We start from the raw sequence: 20,436 nt of genomic DNA on the forward strand, positions 1-20,436 counted from the left end.
AACACCTTTAAGTCTTGCTTTCAAGATGGGACATTTGTCCCCATCACAGACATGTCAAGACCAGGAGGGGGAACAGGTCATGTGCAGATCACTGCAGAAGGCAACCATGGGTTGGCCCATTTGCTCTCCTGGCCAAGACACCATGCAGTTGGGATTATGGACCCATGCCCTCTGCCTCATGTACACACAGGCTGGAGGGACCAGAGAGAGAATTTCAGTTTCCTGCCTAAGCTTTTCTTTAGCTCCTACAAATGCCCATGTGTTTAAAATTGGGACCTTAATATTCTAGGTTGTTACATTAGCTAAAAGGCAATAAGACATCCCCCTTCTTGGTTCTGTTATGGATTCAATAAGGCATTTGGGTTTTTGTTTGTTTGTTTGTTTATGATTTAAGGGACTCCTTCCCTGAAATTAACTCTTGATGGGCTAATTCATTCTGCCATTCCAATGTTTATTAAGATAGCCAGATATCACCAGTTTCATTGGAGATGTAATCCCTTTTCCTTGCCTGACATTCAGATTCTGATTAAAAACAACAACAACAACAACAACAACTAATTTTTGGTGTAAATTAAGAGGCTGGACTCGTGCATATGGTATGTTTTTCCAGAGGATATAGGATGCCAACTTTCCACCCAAAACTGGGCTCCCTAAATTTTCTTTAAAAGGTTTGACTACTAACAAAGGTGCTGTAGCACAAGGTAAACTATTATTGGAGGTGATTTAAAAAGCACCCTCTAGGGGCAAATCCGAAGTCTTAAAAGAGGCCATCTTCAGTTAAGATCCTGCTCTTTGATCCTAGTCGAGTGTCTCAATATGCCTAGTAAGGGGACCCCTAGAGGATGGTGAAGTCCAGGATCCAGCAAGAAGAAGTGGGGAGGTGCAATGATTAAAAATGGACACCTCGTTTCTGTCTTTTCTTCCTTTTGTCTTCTATAGGCACAAATTGAGACAGCATAGGTGAAAATGCAGTCCTGATGATTCTCCCTTAGGATTCTATGAGTGTTGTTTACTACACGAAGGGTACTACTAAATGTGTAAAATGTTTAAAAGGAGGGATTAAAACAATAACATATGGCCAAACCTAACATTAACATGCCTCAGAATTGGGCCTTAAAAGACTCCAACTGCAACTTTGGTATTTTGAGTCATTTGTGTTACTTTTAAACTGATTTTGAGTTTCTGCAGTTTGTCTAACAGGGAAATTTGGATTCTATTTTGGTCTTTAGCAGGGAAGGGATGGTACATATTAAAACAGGAGGTTTAAAGAGATCTGTTGTGATTTGCATAAAAATTAAAGGCCCTGATCTTATTTTGTTGCTACCCTAAGGAAAATTCTAACTTACACATGATTTAGAAGGTTTTTCTGGTGCACTCTAGTTGTTTTTATGTGTCTTTGTGTGTATGTCTATTAGTCTTGCATTTATGACTGTTCTGGAACTCCAGGTCATCTAATCACACTTAAATTGACATTTATGGATGCCTAATTTAAAACTTTTTTTTGCATATGTATGTGTTTAAACAACTTTAAAATGATTCTTATTATAGAGTTAATATAAAGGAATTGCTGATTCTGTTCCCTTCTCTCCCTCACCTCTTCTGTTACTACTTTTTAGAAAAACCAGGTTTTCAAGGTTTTATTTCAACCAGCTCTAACTAAAATACAGACATTATTTTATGGGAAGTAATCTCGATCTGTTTCATCCTGTTTCAACTCTTTCATAATTGGATGTGCCAATTATGTATAGACAAACAGTTTAAAATTGCCATTTTTCATGGGTCTATATCATAAAAGTAAGGCTAATTGAAAAGACAATTTTATTTAAATTTAAAATTCTTATAAAAGCTATCTTAAAATACAAATTACAAAGTCAACAAGTAGAAAGGATATAAAAAGGTATTGATTAAAAAGACTGTTACTCCAGAGGCACCTGCACATCCATGTTTATTGCGGCACTATTCACAATAGCCAAGTTATGGAAACAGCCAAGATGACCCAGCACTGACGAATGGATTAAGAAAATGTGGTATCTATACACAATGGAATTTTATGCAGCCATGAAGAAGAACGAAATGTTATCATTCGCTGGTAAATGGATGGAATTGGAGAACATCATTCTGAGTAAGGTTAGCCTGGCTCAAAAGACCAAAAATCGTATGTTCTCCCTCATATGTGGACATTAGATCAAGGGCAAACACAACAAGGGGATTGGACTATGAGCACATGATAAAAGCGAGAGCACACAAGGGAGGGGTGAGGATAGGTAAGACACCTAAAAAACTAGCTAGCATTTGTTGCCCTTAATGCAGAGAAACTAAAGCAGATACCTTAAAGCAACTGAGGCCAATAGGAAAAGGGGACCAGGAACTAGAGAAAAGGTTAGATCAAAAAGAATTAACCTAGAAGGTAACACCCACGCACAGGAAATCAATGTGAGTCAATGCCCTGTATAGCTATCCTTATCTCAACCAGCAAAACCCCTTGTTCCTTCCTATTATTGCTTATACTCTCTCTACAACAAAATTAGAGATAAGGACAAAATAGTTTCTGCTGGGTATTGAGGGGGGGAGTGGGAGGGGGTGGAGTGGGTGGTAAGGGAGGGGGTGGGGACAGGGGGGAGAAATGAACCAAGCCTTGTATGCACATATGAATAATAAAAGAAAAATGAAAAAAAAAGGTATTGATTATGTGTTTGGAAAAAAGTTAAAGGGAGAAAGAGTGCTTTTGGATGAGAAAGAATTTTATAAAGAAAAGTTTGTCTAAAGATTGTTCCAAATGAAGAGGGATAAGGACAAACCATCAGAAGGTTCAGAATGTCATATAAAGGTCCTGAATAAGTCTCAAAAGTGTATGCTAGATGGAGTTTATAAAAGTTTATGTGTGTAATTAAGTTGACTGTAATTTAAGAGTTATCGAAGGGATTTCCTAAAGTCAAAATATTGCTTGTGGAACTCATCAGGGTTTTGACTTTTTAGGAAACTGAGTCCTAACTGAATGTCTTTTCAGTGATTTTAATACATTTATCATGTTAAAAATGTGTGAGCTGTATGTCTAAATTTCATTTAAATGCCATGCAAAGTTTATAGGGCTAAAGTTATAAAGTTTAAAATGACCAACACTTGGTCAATTAAAAAACACTTAATTCTATCTGGGGACATTAACATTGTCTCCTTAAGCTTGTAAGAGGTCTACAAGCTTTGCTAAATCTTACTCTAAAAGTAAAATGTTAAATTAACAGCCCTAGTAAGGAAAAAACAATGCAGCCTATTGTTTCCTATGGGGAGGCAAATGTAACTTATTTTAGGCATTCCTCTTCCCCCTAAAGGCCTATAAATTTATCCCAGCTGTAAGAAAAAGTATTTAAAAGAATCATAGTTCAAATAACCCCTCAAACCTAATAGTGACCAAGCCAAGGTAACTGTAGTGGAGGTTAAAGATTTTAAACGCTGACCATTGCTATTAAAACTGGTTATGAGGAAAGTAATGCCTGGTTGAAATGGATTAAATATTCTGTCTGCATCTTAAACAAAAGTGAAGTTACATGTGTGTGACAGGAAGGCCAGAGCCTCAAGTTGTCGCTTTCCTTCTGGGATGGACCTCAGACTCTGCTAAAATGAAACATATAATAACACTCTTCGAAAAAAGGATGGCCTGGGGCAATGAGTCTTGTACAACCTTGTCACTACTGTTTCCTGTGGTCAAAGATTCTGGGGGGCAAAAGCCATCCTAGTCAATTACACTCCCATCCTAAAACTCTAACTATACCTCGTGCCTCTCAGGGTTCAGGGAGGAATTAGAGTTCCTGGGAAATGCATCCGATACAGTGAAGGCCGATCCTTTGAAGAGATGAGCAATATGTCTGCTCTAACTGTACCTGGGCAGATGTTTGGTGGTATTGCAGTGGACCTTTACTTGAGACTCTTCTGGTCAAATGGAGTGGGACTTGCACTCTAGTTCAACTGGCTATCCCTTTCACCCCAGAATTCCAGAAACACAAACTTTCCCTAACCAAGGAAAGACAGAAATGAAATCTTGTTTCCCCGGGTGGTCATTTGACTCCCATGTCTACATGGATGCCATCGGGGTCCCACAGGAGTCCCTGATGAATTCAAAGCAAGGAACCAGAAAGCAGCAGGATTCGAATCAGCACTCTTCTATTGGTCCACTATTAATAAAAAAGTGGACTGGATTAACTGTATTTATTATAACCAGCAGAGATTTTGTCAACTATACTAGGGATGCAGTGAGGAGAATTGCAGAACTAGGGCCCACCAGTAAAATGGCATGGGAAAACCAAATGGTTCTAGACATGATTCTGGCAGAAAAGGGGGGTTATGTGTCCTGATTGGGGGCAAATGCTGTTCATTCATCCCCAACAACACAGCTCCAGATGGGACCATCACCAAGGCTCTCCAAGGCCTGACAGCCCTGTCAAATGAACTAAGAACTCAGGGATAAGACATCCTTACCAACTGGATAGAGCAATGGTTTGGGAAATGGAAGTGGGCAATGACCTCAATCTTAACATCCCTCCTTGTTGTCTTTGGGGCAATGGCTCCAGTTGGGTGTTATACCCTGTATAAGGGGACTAATTCTTAGACTCAGAAACTTCCCTAACTAAACAAACTCCCATACAATTATTGTTGAGTACAGCTGAAATAGAGAGTCAGATAATATTAAGTGAGTTTGAAGAAAAGAACAAAAAATAAAAATGTGGGGAACTGTGAGGAAATCAGTCTTTTCTATCAGTGTGTCACCATTTTAGCTACTTGCACTTCTGGGCTCTTGTTCTCTGAGCTCTGTTTTTGCACCAAAATTACTACCTACCCCACCAAATTCCAAGTGTAGCATTAGCCAATCACAAACAGACTGTACACCTGAACTCAACAATCCAAGTAAAGGGGGCAGGGCCCCATCACATCAAGGATAAAAATGCAGACCTATGGTCTACTCTGTGTGCATGCTGTGCCTGCGTGCCTGTGCACCCTTCTGCAGAAATAAATTTTGCCTTGTTGAGACCATTCTCTGTTTCTGTGTCTTCAATTGTGACCCCAGTGTTCTTTGGGGTCTTATTTCTAACAACTCTTGGCTCATGACCTTTGCTACTTTTCTGGGAAGAAAATTTGAAGCAATCAGAAGAGAACTTCCATGAGAACTCGCCACTTCTACCTGCCTAACCCATGTCCACACACACCCTCCTTCCCTGTGCTATGGATGGACCGTCATGATCCTGACACCAACCGCCCTCCTTGTGCCCCACGTCCCAACTCCTCTTCTCGAGGGCACCACATTAGCAATTCTTCCCTCTCTTTCCTGCATCATTGTATTTTCTTTCTTTATGGACTGTTTCCACTAGCATACAAACATGCTGTTATTTCTCCATCCTTAAAAATCCCTCCCAGGACCCCATTCATCTCTGTGTTGCTGCCATTTCACTTAGAGAAAAGCCAAAGGCCCCATACAGTCAGGCTGCACCTGCTACTTGACTCCTCATGTTCCAGCCACATGGTGTCTTTGCTTTTCCTGGAACACATGATAGGCATGTTCCTGCTCCAAGCCTTTGTGCTTGCTGTTTCCTGAAACATTCTCTCTCAAGATATCTGAGTGCTCAGTCCCATGTTTCACATTCTTATTCAAAATGTCACTTTTATCAGGAGGCTCTTTTTGACCTTCCTATGTAAGGTGGCAGCCATCCCGATACTCCCTCTATCTTCTTCTTTATTTTCCTTCTTAGCACTTACTTGTAGGTAATTGATGGTTTTCCCCGTAGAATAAAAGTTCCACCAGAGCAAGAGTTTCTTTATCTGTGCAGTTTATTGCCAAATACATCCCTAGCACTGCAGTGGCCAGCACATAGCACGTGCTCAATAAATATCAGATGAATGAATGATTAAAATTAAAAACAAAGCCAGGCACAGTGGCTCACACCTGTAACACCAGCTATGTGGGAGGCAGAGGTAGGAGGATCATGGTCCAAGGCTGGCTTGAGACAAAAGCACGAGAGACCCTATCTGTAAAATAAGTAAAGCAAAAAGGACTTTAGTTAGTGAAATAGCTCAAGTGGTAGAGCACTTGCCTAGTATGTATAAGGCCCTGAGTTCAAATTCCAGTACTGCCAAAAAAATCCTTAAAGACAAAATGTTTTATCATTTGAATTTTCATAATCATGTTTATTCTTCTATGACTTATTCATTATGGTTCTCTGAATCAAACATGTAGACCTTCATTTTACTATGTTCTACTATAAACATGTCTTTTGTCTTTCAAGTATAATTTGTATTCAGAATTAGAAATGTCAAGAACCCGGAATGCTGTCAGTAATTCACGTCTCCTTCCTGGCTTCTATTCTGGCTTAAACTAGGTTTGGTTTGGAGGGAAGAGGCCTTGGTGTCTGTCTCAAGGAGATGGCAGAGAACATCTTGAGGGGAGGGGATATTTCAGGATGAGGATTTGACATCAGAACAAATGATCCAGAGCTTGAATATGAACTCATACAAAGGCTAAAGGCAGAAAAGGGGAGCTGAAAAATGGCAGGGTCAGTCATATTGTCCAAGAACACGGTGCCCTGGATCAGAAGGACATTTTGGCCCACAGCAGCTTCCAAAGATCAAAGGAGAAGTGGCATTCCACAACAGGAATAAAGATTTGTAGCACTGACTGATATTAAAACAAAAAAAACCCCAGCAGGATACAGATTCCAAAACAATAGGGAGACAATGAGCTTGGGAGAGGGAAAGGCCCAGTGTTGGGACATAGTTCTCAGGGTTGTTACAGATTTCAGAGAAAACCCCAAGTGGTATATGGCAAATGGTGGGGCTCAATGGATGTTGGCTTCTTTCCCCCGCCCCAAGCTCCCTAAATCCCCAGAGCTCCAGACTATGTAAGACACAGAGGTCTGATGCACAAATAAGTAACACAGGAGGAATAAGTTCCCAAGTCAAGCTGCCTCAACCTACATACCAGACTTCTTAGAATCTACTTGCTTTTTCTCACTTTACTGTATGCTTTATCCTCTACTTAATCCACTCTCCAAACCATCTTCACATTTATTGCTTCTGTCCCCACCCTACAGGGGATCCAGCATCTGCTACGCCAATCTCTGAGCTGCCAAATGTTAATTTCCATTTAAAAACATTGTGTTTTACCAGAGAAACGTGGTCCTGTGCAGACTCCAGTCTCCATCTATTACTCCAGGCTGGGAGATTTTTTTTTTAAAGCAGGTTCTTATTTTTCTCCTCTGGAGGAAAGCTTGTTTCCATAGAAGGATTTCCCCTCTTTGTGCTCATTCTTCATTCACAGTTTTAGTGTTTACTTTTTGCTTTTTATCTTTGCATAATCCTTGCTGTTTCAAGAAAGTGACGGTACTCTAGACCAGAATCCCTCACCCTCGCTGGCAAGTATCTCTGGTTCATGCCAATGGAAGCTGACACATTTCATTGGTTTTCCTTTCGTGTCTTTATCATGAGAAAGAGTGCTGGTAAATCACGCGGACCCACCTCAGAGAGCCTGGTATTTGTTCTTGGGACCTTTCCCACAGGTCTTTCAGCCAAGGTTCTGTACAACAATAAGTTCATTTGAATAGAGTTCCTGGAAAGAAGATTCCAGTTCCTTCTGGGCTATATAACCACTGACCTATCCAGAAGGTCAGCAAGGTTACAAAAGTGTAGGGGCTCTTTGTTTGGAAAGCTGGGAAGTCCCCTGCTCAGAGTAGCTGTGTCCACTGAGGCAAGTGTCCAACCTCCAGGACTAGCTCATAAGCAATGGGAGATGAGGGTTGGGAACTATTTGGTGAAGCATCAAAAGAAGTGACACCATCAGGGCACCCCCAGCAGAATATAATCCCCACATGTGAACTCAGGAAATCCTTCTTGTTTACTCACTTTGCACTGAGCTGTGCACTTAGCTGATTGCACAGCTCAGGACTGGTGGTCAGCGAACATTTATGCAAAGAATGAATGAATTAATAAATAAATGAGTGAGACAGAAATCCAGGGCACAAGAATCCCCTTAAGTAAAAAAGAATTTTGGAAGGGATTAAACATGCTAGCATCATGCTTAATTTTATTAGAAAATATTTGTAATTCTACTGAAATCCCAATAGAAAAAATATATTAGTCACCCTCTCCCTCTTTCTTTTTTCCTATATATGATAAACCCACAAAAAAGGAGAATTCAGGCAAACTCCATGGTACTATGTACCAAATATGCTACTACATAGGACATGAGAAACTAAGATAATAATTCATGTTTATGGTATAATACCCAGGTGAGTTATTTGTATGTGCATATACAGTTATAAATTATTGAGCACTTGCCACATGGAATTACTGGGTTGACCAACTGTCTCCAGGGAGCTTTCTTGGGATACATGTAACTGTAGCCATGAGATCTGTTCCTTGATTAGGATGGTTCATGCCTTATTTTTTAAATCCAACCCTCCTGAGGGTCAACTAGTTGTCTGCAAGGCATGGAGCCATCTTACCCATTCTTTTAATACTACAAAGATGCTATAACATTATTTCCATTTTACATATGCACAACTTGAAGATCTCAGGAGGTTAAAAAACAGCTCAATATAAGGTAGTGTTGAAAATACGATGACTTCATTTTTCCAATGGAAAAATTACTCTCTTCCAAAAATTTCTGGCTAACTTGAATTTAAAAACCTTTTAGAAATCACAAGATAAAATTTTTGATTTTATTTCTCAGAGAACAGCTGTGCCAACTGAACAAACTTTATATAATCTTTGGGAATTATAGTTCCCACTTTGAATAATGTTACCCCATAATGATTAACTGGACTACACTGGTATTTCCATGGGAGATAATATAAATTTTAGAAGTCTAGACATCTCAAGGCAGGCTTCTTAGAGACAACTTTTCTAAAAGGATATTTAATGGTAACTAAGCGCAGTGAAGTTTTCTTATGGGCATATTTTCAACTTTCAACTTTACCCAGAAATTTTCTTCTTAATAGCTTTTCTGTTTAGCACTTGGTCTCTGTCTTGGCCTTTCCCAGAGGTCTGGCATTTCTTTAACCAACAATGCAAAAAAAGGAAAGTGCCATTTCAAGGCCACAGACATTTGCTGAGTCTGAATCAGATATGTAGACCTAGGTAAATCCACGGATAAGCCAAAGAATATGAGAATAAATAGACTTCTAAGGAAGAACTGTGAGACCTATAATGTTTTTCTTCTAGGGGTATTTGAGACTCAAATGTCCACTAATATTTATCAATTTAACTGATTATACATATTTCAAATGTCTTTGTCATGATTAGAACCACTTTTTGAGTCAACTAACATAGTTTTCTGGGACTGGGGTTTAGGGGTAGAGCCCTTGCCTAGCATGTGCAACATGCTGGTACAATCCCCAGCACTGCAAAACAAAAATAAAAGACTCATATGACTTTCTGGAGTCTTTATGTCTACCTTGTTTGCAAATACATAGGAAAGCCTCTTCCCTAACATATTAAATTATCTGCGAATTATTCCAGAATTTATTATCAATTCTGTAAGTGAACATGGGATTGTATCCTTATGGATAAACTTGCACATAATTCTTATTAATTTCTATAGCCTATCGCTAGGTCAAAGGTGCACATATCCCTAAGGATTTTTTAAATTCACATTGCCAAACTCTCCAGACAGATTATATCTATATATACTCTACATTAAGGAAAAAAATTAAACTGTATTTTCCTGCTATTATCATTGCTGCATCTGCCAGAGTCAGGTAGTAATACTCAATAAGCTTTCAAAGAAACATTTTTATTAAAGGACAAAATGCAAGAAATGGGTAAAGTACATAATCTAAAGTATACAGTCCACATGTGAATAAGTGAATAATAAAAAAATAAAGTATACAGTCTGATGACTTTTTATATAGGTATACATCTCTAATATCATTCATATCAAAATATAATTTCCATATCCAAATGTATGACCCTTCCAAATCAATACTCTCTCACCCCTTTCTCCAACACCAAGGGTAATAATTTCCACATCTTTCTGTAACCATTAATTAACATAACCTCTCCCTGGACTTCACTTTTTTTTTCTTTACTCATTAGTGTTTGGTTCTTTTGTTCAACATAATATCTTTGAAATTTAACCATGTTTCTGCATGCTTTGTTAGTTCATTATTTTTAATTAGTTCATTGTTTTTATTGCTGTGGAGTATTTCACTACATGAAAGTACCACATTTTATTGCGTTCATTCCCCTGTTGATGTCCATTTGGGTTATTAGTTTAGGACCATTATGAAAAAAGGCAGCTCTAGATACCCTTGTGTATGTTTTTTGAAGAACAAATGCTCTTATCTTTCTTGAGTGCATGTACATATCTAATTCAAATTGAGCATCTGTGATCCAAAATCAAAAATCTTTTGGGTGCCAACATGGCACCCCCAAGTGGAAAATTCCACATCTGACCTCATGCAATGGGACATAGTCAAAATGCAGGCATGCTAAAAATACTGTACAAAATTACCTTTAGGCTATGTGTGTATATGGTGTCTATGAAATATAAATGAATTCCATGTTTCAACTTGGTTCCCATCCCCAAGACATCTCATTATGTATATGCAAATATTCTAACCCCCCCAATCCAAAATTCAAAATACATTCACGAACATTTTGAATAACAGATATTTAATCTGTAGTAGAATTGCTGTTTGTGGGGTGGATGTATATTTAACTTTTTAGTGGAAGCTGCCAGTTTTTCCAAATGACTGAGCCAACTTTCATTCCCACAAATGTGTGAGAGTTTCAGTTGTTCCACATGGTTACCAATATACTGAATAACACTTAGAGTACTTGGTTGATACATGACATGACAGGGTCTTTGCATGTTCCATTTTTACATTAGCAATTTTTGAAGGCTTCAGTTATCACACAGACTATAATAATAAAAGAGGACGCTTGTCCAGCTGATTCAAGTGGTTAATTCTTGGTAGAAGCTGTCCCTATTGATCATCCGGGTCATTATGTCTTAGATCATCTAACACGCAAATGTATCAGAGAAAACCCCTATGACCTTTCAAGTCAAGTTATTCACCTTTAAGACAAGACCATCCATAAAATGCCAGAGTCAACAATATAAAAAAGCCACAGGCACTTGTATCTCAAGCCTAATCATGAGATTATAGTCTAATTATTAATATTTATGAAACTCAGCATAATATGACTTCTCATCTCCATAAGAAAACTCCAAAATACATAGACTTGAACTAGGTGAAGCCTCACATGTCCCTGAGAAGGCTGGACTACTGTGTTCTTTTTATAAATAAGCAAACTGAGCTTTTGTTAAAGAGGTATGGCTAATGAGACAGTGAAGTCAGTCTCAAAGGCTATATAAAATGCAGGGGTACCAACTCCAATTCTTTGCCTTCCAACTAAATCATTGCCAGAAACTTTGTCCAAATGCACATTTACAAAAAGTAATTTGTAACTGTCTACCTGGTAGATCTAGCAGCCATCTGTTAAACAGCTGGGGCCAAGAATGTTTGGATCTGCACAAATACCAGGAAATATGGGAAACTGAACTTGCAAATCCACCTCCCCATCTCCCAGGCATGCCCAAGGATCAGAGCAGGGCTGAGTTTTATCTACCATTCTCCCCAGGACCCGCTAGACCTTCTCCAAGAGCCCAACATGCACAGGCAGATCTTCCAGTTGGGCTCAGCCCTAGAGAATAGCAGTAAGGGCAGAGGAAAGAAGAGTGAGGCTGAGGTATTGGTTTCCCTGTACCCTCAACCATGGCTCACCAGAGTCCCTTAAACTGACAGTCATTGCTCCATTAGACACCTTCTTCCACACAGCCTCCCAATCCCCAGATCCCAGTAACCACTCTTTCTTTCTCAGAACTTGGGCCGAAATCACCCCTTCCATTACGAGTCTGAAGTAGCCCTGAAATATCACCTGCATTTTTTCTCCAGCTTTGTAAGCAATTCCTTCATTAATTCTCCTCAAACTTACTTGATTTGGTTGTATCATCTATTTCCTGTTTGATAGTATAGACCTGTCAAAGGCCCAAGCTGAACCATTCATAATAAATGAAAAGAAGGGCACTATCAGAAGTATTGTAAAGCCTGAGGAGGAAGAAATGAATGGGTTTTTCCCTGCTGGCCCATAAACAAACCAACTACAGAGATCTGATAGACCTTTCCATATTGCTATTACACAGCAAGGGGTGAGGCTGATGGAAGGGAGAAGCAAAGGGGTGTGTAATGAGCAAGTACTATGTTCCAGGCTCACTGTAGGGACTTTCATATTCACCATGTTGTCATGTGCTGTGCATCCACAAAAAAACTCAGTTTTTTAAAAAAAAAAAAAAGTATTTAAAAATTTTTTGGTGGTACTTGGAGTTTGAACTTACAGTCTTGTGCTTGCTACACTGGTGTTCTGCCACTTGAGTTATGCCACCAGCCCAAAAGTCAGCTTTTTTGGTTGTAAAATGGCTATAATAGGATCTATCTTGTAGTGTGGAATTTCACTTGATCTTAGAAAAAAACAGAGAAGAAAATTAAATTAAGTAATACTTGTAAGTCAGAACATAATGCACGCTCAATAAACATTAGCTACTGTAGTAATGATGTTCATGATGACAACATAATGGTAAGAATAAATAGCCCTTATAGTAATCTTCTCAAGAAAGTAGCATCTTAAGAGCCCATTTAAAGATGAGAAAATTGAGGCTCTATGAACTAGGTCATAAAAAAGAGGCAGGGAGGACATTAATTTGAATCCTGTAATGTAGCTATTACATTACCATGTCAAACTCAGCCTCACCTGCCTCCCAAGTGCCACAATAGGGGACAACATAGAAGGAACCCTGGTGCTGTCACATTCTCCTCCCAGATGAGTGACAGGTGAGGGTTCTCGTTCTAACTGATTCCTAGCTGTCTCCTAACACACTACTTCAAGCAGACACTAGCCATCAATCAGTGTTGAATTGTGAGGTGAAGCTAACTTGCTATCCCTGAAGGAAAACATTAATTCATATGTACAGGACAACATCAAATGCAACAAAGAATGTACATGGTCACAGATCACGAATTTCCCTTCACTCACGCCAGTATCCCAGCTCCCAGAACAATGCCTGCTATATACAAAGCACTTGGTAAATATTTCTTAATAATGAGAGCTGCTGTATATAAGTCCCATATCTCCAGGGATTTACATAGAATAAAGATGAACAAAAAGAAGAACCTAACTTTAATGCAAGTTAGCTTGAGGCAGGTACCATAAATGCATAACAAATTGTGAGTAAAATGAGAAGAGTGCAGTATGAACTCACTGAGTAACACAGCACCTAAAAAGAAATCTGGTATTGCTTTTATGTATCTTAGTTTAAGCTCACCATCTTCTTGGGCAGATATGTTAATGGGCCTGCTCTAATAAGCAGAAGGAAGTAATTTACAATTAGTAACAAATTTTAGAGAAAGTATGTGAGACTTTCAACGCCAATTGAGTGGATGAGTCCAAATGAGTGAAACGCTAAATGTTCTGAACGGGAGCCTATTTATCTATCCTTGTCCTTTTCCTACTGAAACCTAATTAGGGGCCTATACAAAGAGGTTTTGACCCTTTTGACTCTAACATGGAAATTCCTTTAGTTTGTTATTGTAAGATCATATATTCTTGTTCTAGAAAGTTCCCCAAACATAAAAGTTTAGAGAGTAGAAAGCACAAGCAAGCCATCTCCTTTCTTCCCAGTCATCCAACTTCTCCCCAACCCAAATGATAATAGGTGTCAGCAAATGATGCCAGTGATCCAAATCCAGCCTAAAGATGATAATGTTTTTTGTATAGCCTATCACTTTCATGTGTGTAGGTGGTTTTTAGCTCGAGCTGTTCTTGAACTTGTGATCCTCTTGCCTCAGCCTCCCAAGTGCTTGAATTATAGGCACATGCCACCATGCTTGGTTGGCTTTTACACTGAGAAGAAGAACATATGGTGACATATGAGCACTATATGAAATTCAATGTTCAAGTTCCATAAATAAAATTTTTTGGATCATAACCACATTCATTCATTTCTGTATTATCTGTGGCTACTTTCTGCCCAGAGATGCAGAGTTGAGTCTTAGAGGTGCTAAAAGTACTTCTTTCTAATTCACTAGCCATTATCACCTTCTGTCTACACATTAAATTGTTTGATATGACACTTCCTGTTTGTCAAACTTCTTTTATTTCCTATTCATCTATAGATATGGCTATCTTAGGTCACTTAGGCTGCTATAACAAAATACCATAACTGGATAGCAAATTTGGTGTCTGCTTGCTCACAGATGGTACCTTCTTGCTGCATGTCATGTGATGAATGCTCCACTGGGCCACTTTTGTTGGGGTGCCCACATGACCTAATCACCTGCCAAAGGTCCTACCTCTTGATGCCAGTGAATTGGGGATTAGTTTTCAACACAAGAATTTGAGGAGCAAGACATAAACATTCAGGCCACAGCAATAACCATCTTTCCTTAAGTTTCCATAGACTATCAACTTTCTTTTTTTTTTTCAGTCTGGCACAATTTAATTTACAGAATTTTTACAAGCCAACTAATTAATCAGTGAACTAAAAATAGGAATTGGATTTGTACAAACATGGAGAAATGTACTAGATTAGCTTCTAAATTTTAAATTTTATGCCATTGAAATTTTGACCCAAACCATATTTTTTATTATGGGGCAACTGAAAAGTGATTGCAGCTTTTGGTTAATGTGTCTTTCTTTTTCTTTTTCCAGCATTCTATTTGCATTGATGAGGACAGAAACATAAACTATAACCTAAGGGTTTCTGTTGGATAGTTAGTAATTTAGAATGGAGGAAGAACAACAAAGACATGTTTTCCATTTTTTCTTTACTCATCTCTCAAAACAATATAATCTTTGTCTTCTTGATCTTATAATTTTAACTGATTAAACCTTTAAAGAAATGCACTTTGTTTTTTAAGATCCAGAAATAATTAACGTATTTGCAGAGAAGTATATATGACTACATTTTTAAAATCCATTTATCTTTATATCTAAGACTCATCTTGATTTTTACTATCATAAATACAACCTTTGTATCTTGTTTTCTTTATCTAGAATTCTGTAACTCTTCTGAATTTTGAGTGGCTGTCTTGAAAAATGTAACGGTAAAGAAAAGTATGTTGTCTTATATATAGACTGCTTAAGAGTATTTCCATAGTCAATGATGGTTTAACAGGGAAACTAAACTCTGTAAGCTAGAACTCCTTTATGGATAGTACTATTAAGGAAGAATGCAGAACATATGGCTTATGGTATGGATTTGTCTAAATAAACTCAATTTAAAAAGCTTAAAGCAGTCTCTTTATTATTTAGACAGTAATTTATATTGAAAGTAGAAGAGAATTTTTTATTGCTTTAAAATAAATTAATAATAACTAATGAATTTACTGCTGTGTTCAAAACCGTCTACGCTTAAGGTGTGAATCTTTGTCAATAGAAAGGCGTTGTTCTAAGTCACGAATGGTACTACGAAGAATTGCAATCTCCTTATTTTTTTCTTCTTGAAGATGTTGAAGCTTCCTTCTGTAGATACTCTGTGGCAAAACAGAAGCATCCGCATATGATTTTGATTTCGTCTGAACTCTTGCTAGTTTGGCATCAAACTCTAGATGCAGCTTGATTATTTCATTTTGCTTCTTCTTGAGTTCTTAATTTTGCATTTAACTCTGAAATTTCCACCTCCTTTTTCTCTATTAGTTCTCTACATTTTTCTTCATTTAATTCAACTTTTTTCTGCAAATCCTGATAAAGCCTGCTTATTTCTACCTTATGTCCCTCCTCTTTGATTTTCATTTCACTTATAAGTTTGGCAATATTATTTTTATATTCCTGTTCATGAGATTTAAACTTCTCTTTCATAAGCTCAGCATTTCTTTATAGTTGTTTTCACCTTTCAAGTTGTGTTGATATTCAATGGTCTGCTGTAGCCTTTTTATCACATTATGAAGAGTAGTACATTCTTTTCTATCTGTGAGAAGTCATTTATAAGTTTGTCAATATTCACACTGCCAATCATTTTCATACATCCTTCACTGCTTTGATTCATGCCTGCGCCAGGTTCCTCAGTCTACCTGGTCACCTCTGCCAGGTGCTCAGTCCGTCAACTATCAACTTTCTAATAAGGATTTCACTGCCAGTCATAGCTCTATAAAGTTTCTTATACGCATTCAAAAGTATTTCTTCCCCTCTTTACTCATCTTTCTGGAAATGCCAAGCATGAGAAGCACATATTTAGAAAAGGCTCACAGAAATGGGAATGATAACCTGTGACTTCCCTGTGCAGCAATCAGTCACTCTCCAAGTTGGCTGATCAGGTTTGGTAGAACACACCCTAAATAACTGTGCTGGCTGAATGGGAAAATATTTATTTGCCAAGCAAATGTTTTTGGGAGTAAGGAGCCCTAAGCAAAAATGCTAGATGTTAGCATTCTGCTCTTTTAGCTAATGGGAGGGTCTAACTTTAGACAGTATTGTTCTTGGACCTAATTTCCAGTGACTCACATTCAGAAAGAATCATATTTTACATTGATTTAGTTCCTACAATTATTTTGATGGCACTTTGCTAACATTCTATTCACAAATATGTTTTTTCATAGAAGAGTTAAATTTACTCAGCGAATTTGTTGCTAATGTAGGCCATTAGAGTTTGATTTACTGAAGGTAGAGAAAAACATTTTGAGTATGCAAAATATTTGAGTATGTACAGGAATTAAGAGTTAAGTTTTTGTAAGAGGAAACTTTCTGTAATAGCACTAATGTTAAAGAAAATACAAATTCTTTTGACCTCACCTGTGATTTTAATTTATATGAGTTAAGCAAAGTTGCCAGATGTTTCAGTTACCTACTGCTATATACCAGGCCACCCCAAAATGTAGTGACTTAAAACAAGTCATTTTTTTTTCTCATAAAATCTGCCATTTGGGAACTGCTCAGTAGAGACAACTCATCTCTGCTCTGGGTGGCATTAACTGGAGGATGGAGGATCCACTTCTGAGATAGCTCCTCCATGTGGGCCTCTCTATTGGCCTACTTGGGCTTCCTCACAGCATGGCCACTGGGTTCTAAGAGTGAGTGATCCAAGAAGTAGTCAAAGTAAGCACTAAAATCTTCACAGAATCTACCTCAGGCATCAACCACCATCATCTTTCCTGCATTCTGCCATTTCAGCAAATCATTAAGACCCACCCCTGTTTAAGAGGAGGGGAATTAGAGCTCACACATGGATAGAAGGAATTATAAAGAATTAATTTATTGTCATCTTGAAGCTACTACAGCACATACAAAATGCATTGCTGAAAATCATGGTTTGGATATGAAAGTGACAACAAAGAAAAGCTGAAGACAGACCTCAACTAGTCATGGTAGGACCGATTCTGGGAGAAAGCACAGGCTGCCTGGGCTGCTAGGCTGTGATTCCTAGCTCTGTCATGTACTAGCTGTGTGACAATGGACAAACTGCCAGTCCTTTCCATGCCTCATATCTTCCTCTACAAAACGGGGTATAATGATATCTATGGCACAGAGTGTGAGGAAATCAAGATTCTGCTTTTTAATTAGTTTTTAAAAAACATAACATTTGCTCAGAAAAATGCAAAATAATTGGTGCTATATGAGTTTTTATAAACTGGCAAGACTCATTTGACCACCACCACCCAGACCAAGAAATGGACCAATACTTGGGAAACAATAGGGTGTGTGGGGACTTTGACAAGCAGGAGACAGCAGACTCTGGGCTCTTGCCAGTGGTTGCTAGGTAATAATAATGGTGGAATGTGTGGGTTGAACAACACGAGGCAGAAGGTCAGACCTAGTCCACAGGTCCCTCTTTGACACTTTGCATATAGTGAAGAATGCAGGAAGGATTTGTATAGTGGTGAAGGATGGGAAAATGGAAGGGGCAGAAAAAGCAAAGCAGATGTCAGCATAAGAGAGGTTGACATTTTAAATACAGCCAAGCATGGCAGGGATAATGGGTACAGACTTCACTGAGTTCAAGTTTCTGGAAAGAACTTGGTTTGAAGCTGTCCTAATACAGCATCTTCTAGATGCTGGGAAGAACTCAGAGACAGACCTCTAGCCACAAAGCCATGTGCTCACCACTGATATGTGTCACCTGTTTAAATTACCATGAAGCACCTTAAGGAGATCTACTCCCATGTGCAACTGTCCTAAATGTTTCTCCTTTTGCTCATTCCTCACAGAGTAAGACTTTTGCTCTCTCTTATTCCCTCACTGTCATATTTTTTCCTTACCTTCCTTTCATTGCTTGCTCCCTCCCTCCTTTCCTTCTTCTGCAGTGCTGGGGATTGAACCCAGAACTTTGTACATGCTAGGCAAGTGTTCTACCACTGAGCTATACCTCCAGCCCTTGTCTTGCTTTTATATATATTGCCCTTCTGAGTGTAGTGCCTAACATTTCTCTCTCTTATGAAATGTCTCACAGCACAAGTACTGATGGAAGATTTTGGCACCTCAAATCTTGTTTTGGAAAAAGATAGGTACAAATGAGGGAAAGTAAAGTCTTGCTCAAAACCCTGTCTATGAAATTCAAGGTATCCGTTAGACCTCTTCAAATAATCCCAAGCTATCTGCACCTTGGCCATGGCAGGTGCTTTTTTTTTTTAATTCATATGTGCATACAATGTTTGGGTCATTTCTCTCCCCTCCCCCTACCCCCTCCCTTACCCCCTGCCCGGGTCCCCTCCCTCTCCCCCCCACCCCCTCAATACCTGGCAAAAACTATTTTGCCCTTATCTCTAATTTTGTTGTAGAGAGAGTATAAGCAATAAAAGGAAGGACCAAGGGTTTTTGCTAGTTGAGATTAAGGATAGCTATACAGGGAGTTGACTCACATTAATTTCCTGTGCGTGTGTGTTACCTTCTAGGTTAATTCTTCTTGATCTAACCTTTTCTCTAGTTCCTGGTCCCCTTATCCTATTGGCCTCAGTTGCTTTAAAGTATCTGCATTAGTTTCTCTGCGTTGAGGGCAACAAATGCTATCTAGTTTTTTGGGTGTCTTACCTATCCTCATACCTCCCTTGTGTGCTCTCACTTATCATGTGATCAAAGTCCAATCCCCTTGTTGTGTTTGGCAGGTGCTTTTTATAGACTAATGGAATAGTCAGCAGTGGTGATGGAAGGGAAACCTGAGATCATTAGCAACTAATTGGGGAACTGGCAGACCTAGGGATGGCTGCCCTTGAGATACATATGGTAAGAGGGTTTGCTACACCTGGACCAGTTCAGTTGCCGGGCAGGGGCACCATGCATGAGCATATACTGGCCTTATTTTACTGGACACTATCGTCAGTGCTTCACTATTTTTAACAATGCCTAGATGGTCATCCTTTACGTATATCTTTCTATGCCTTCAGGTTGTCTCCTGGAAGTGGAGTGATCAGAACAAAGGATAAATGAATGGAAAGCCTCTGTCCTCCCCAAGGCCATCTCCATCTGCCCCTGCCAGGATGCTGCTCCTCAATACCCTCGCCAGCACTCAGTCCTGTATTTATTTCTTTACTATCTTTACCACCTCACTGCCATCAGCTTAATTATATATCTTTGGCTTTTTGGGAAATTGATTTTTTTCCATGTATTGATTGCCATCTGAATTTCTTTTTGAACTTACTGTTCATGTCCTATGCTTGCATGGGGTCTTGTCTGTGGCTTTATCATATACATTGTTAATGTACAGCAGACATGCCAGACCACTGACAAGGGTTGTACACTTCTGAAGCAGTTCTGAGTGTAAAATATAAATAAGGAGAGAAAGAAAAAGGAAACACTCAAACAAAGCTCTTGCTTCTTGCCTAAAGTAAATAAAACCAGCTCTCCAGGGTGGTTTGAGACAACACAACTGGACTTCTGGCTGAAGAAAAAGGGCTGCCTCTGGCTACGGGGCCAAATAAATAATGTTCCACTTGGCAGCATGACTAAATCCTTCTGCAAATGAAGAGCAGCTTATAGTACTCTAAGCCAGGTCCCGAGGACAAGAGGATAAGTATATCCACAGAGACATGTACACATGAGCAGGAAGCCAGCTATTCATATGAAGTTCAGTAACTATTTTATTACTTAATCCACTTAATCTTTCTATCTTAAATTAGAATTTAAATTGCATATGTGTCAGGACTGGAGAACATTTTAAACAATTTCACTTCTATTGCTTTAAGTGTCACATGGTGTATCATATCCATGGATGTTTCACTGGCTCCCCAAGTTCATTATTTCCTATTTCCAATATGCTTCACTCTGTGCAATTGGAATGGCTGCCTTCCCAGGTACTAAGGCTGAAGATGCTAACAGAATCTTTATTTCTCTTTCTCCCTTGCTCTCCATACCTGATCGTTTGCCAAATCTGAGAGATCTTTCTTCTTTAGTTTTCTTAATATAAAGTAT

The 20,436-nt window shown here is 38.8% G+C and overlaps 1 protein-coding gene and 1 pseudogene across 4 annotated transcripts in view; both read right to left on the reverse strand.

The window, feature by feature from the left end:
• Nucleotides 1-20,436, reverse strand: part of Tmcc3 (transmembrane and coiled-coil domain family 3) — a 269,620-nt gene that overhangs the window by 107,664 nt on the left and 141,520 nt on the right. The window lies entirely within an intron of this gene.
• Nucleotides 6,357-18,593, reverse strand: LOC141425815 (coiled-coil domain-containing protein 152 pseudogene; annotated as a pseudogene).

Source organism: Castor canadensis, chromosome 8 (genome assembly GCF_047511655.1).
Source record: "Castor canadensis chromosome 8, mCasCan1.hap1v2, whole genome shotgun sequence".
Taxonomy (NCBI): Eukaryota; Metazoa; Chordata; class Mammalia; order Rodentia; family Castoridae; genus Castor; species Castor canadensis.